Here is a 2,201-nt window from a genome sequence, read left to right on the forward strand (position 1 = left end):
AGGGCCCCAGACCTTCCTCAGAGTCTGGTCCCCACCTTCCCCCGGCCACTCTCTGTCACACTTTCACACGCTCACTCACGCTGGCTAATGTTGATATTTAAATGGCTTTTCAAGGTGGGTGTGGACGAGGGCTGTGCACCAGGCCCACTTGCCCACTGCGGGCAGGAGTGTAAATCAGTATGGCCATTTTGGAGGGTGATGTGGCAATATCCGTGAAAACTTTCTAAGTGCGAACCCTTTGACCCAGCAATTCTGCTTGTGGGAGCCAGAAGGTATTTACTATAGCACTGCTTGTCATAGCAAAGAATTCAAGGCCACCTAATGTCCATCAGTAGGAAATGGGTAAGTAAATTATGCTTAGCTTATCCCATGGAAAGCGATGCAGTCGTTCAAAAGAGTGAGCTGATCTACATGAAAACAGGAGGATGTCTGTGACACACGCATTTTTTTTTTTTTTTTTTTAAATTTGGCAGCTGGGCGGTATGGGGATCCGAGCCCTTGACCTTGTTGTTGTCACACCGTGTTCCAACCGGCTGAACTAACTGGCCAGGCCTGTATATGGGTTTTGCTGTTGTTTTAAGGTGGGGCCTCTTCATTGAGTTGGGGGCGGGGGCTCAGGGGCCCTTGGTGCGGCGGGTCCGCTGCCTCTTGGCAGTCGCAGGCTGCTGGCCCCGCGGGTGGCGGCCACGCGCAGATCAGGGCGGTGCTTGTTCTTGCGGATCACGTGCGCGACGCTGCTGAGTGTGGCCCGGGCGTTGTCGTTGCTGGTGGCCCGTGCCTAGGAGGTAGCCGGCATCCGCGGCCGGATCTCCGTTTCATGAGCACCACGACACCTTTGCGGTCGCTGCCGGCTCCACAGCCACAGTCTTGCGATGAGTCAGCCGGCTGTAGCCGAGGCCGGTGCGGGCCGTCGGGTTACGGTGCTCTGTGCTGTAGGTCTGTCCGCCCATTCCTTTCCATCAGGAACCTGGCGCGGTTCCGCACGACCTTCCACTGCAGATGCGCGCGCACGAAGGCGGCTCCTCTCGCCTCGGCGGCCGGAGACGGAAAGAGCTGTCTGTGTTGTTAAGATCAAAAAAGTCGCAGAATAATGCACGCTTCAATTATCTGCTGCTGAGTAACACCCATCCCGAAACCGGCCAGTTCCTCGGCTGCATCAGCGTGGGTCTCTCATGCGGTGGCCTTGGGTGGGAGCTGAGCTGGGGCTGGAACCTCCGCCTTAGTCTCTCATCTCCTGGGGCCTCTCTCCCCCTGGACTCATCATTTGCAGTCCAGCTTGAGCTTCCTGACTGCAGGTAGTTGGATCCCAAGAGTGAGTGTTTCCAGAGGACTTGCCTCAAAGTGCCTTCATTTATCAAGCCTCTGCTTGCATCATGCTTACTAATGTCACATTGGGCAAGGCTAGTCATACAGAACAGCCCAAATTCAGCATGAGAAGGCCTGCACCAGGGCACGGGTGCTGAGAGGCAAGATGCAGTATAGTAACAATCTAGCACAACATATGTAATAAGATTATATTTTATTAAGACACCATACATGTTCTTAATGAAATAGCATGTTACATGCATGTCATAATACACATATGTGTGTTCATAGTATTGCATATGCATTGATATGTCTGAAAGACAATCCCAACTTCTGCAACTTTTAAAAATCTTAACAGTATATACAAGGCTGCCAGTTAGCTCAGTTGGGTAGAGCACGGTGCTAACATCAAGGTACAGGGTTCAATCCCTGCTACTAGCCAGCTGCCAAAAAATAAAAATAAAATAAAAAATAAAAACCAGTATATACATATGAAGGGTCTTCAAAAAGTTCATGGAAAGATTTGTATTCTCTTTTCATTCCATTTTTCCACTAACTTTTTGAACTACCCTCATATCATAAACATCTTCTTATGTTCATGTAATCAACTCATTCTTTTGAAGAACTGCATAGTTTTCCATGGGATCACTGCTAACAGTGGTTAATTTTCAGCAGTAGAAATGGGTAGGTATAGGGAGATGTATCAGTCCATTTCTGTTGCTTACAACATAATACCTGAAACTGGGTAATTTATAAAGAAATGAAATTTATTTCTTACAGTTTCAGAGGCTGGGAAGTCCAAAGTCCAGGGAACACATCTGGTGAGAGCTTCTTCTTGGTAGTGACTCTCTATAACAACTCAGGGCATCATGTGGCGAGAGAATGGGCTGAGCAAG

The 2,201-nt window shown here is 49.2% G+C and overlaps 1 pseudogene; it reads right to left on the reverse strand.

Annotated features, from left to right (window-relative positions):
- Positions 1–592: 592 nt before the first annotated feature.
- On the reverse strand, positions 593–1,057 carry LOC103582655 (annotated as a pseudogene).
- Between the last annotated feature and the right edge of the window lie 1,144 nt (positions 1,058–2,201).

The sequence above is a fragment of the Galeopterus variegatus genome, unplaced genomic scaffold (genome assembly GCF_000696425.1).
Source record: "Galeopterus variegatus unplaced genomic scaffold, G_variegatus-3.0.2 Scaffold17214, whole genome shotgun sequence".
Taxonomy (NCBI): Eukaryota; Metazoa; Chordata; class Mammalia; order Dermoptera; family Cynocephalidae; genus Galeopterus; species Galeopterus variegatus.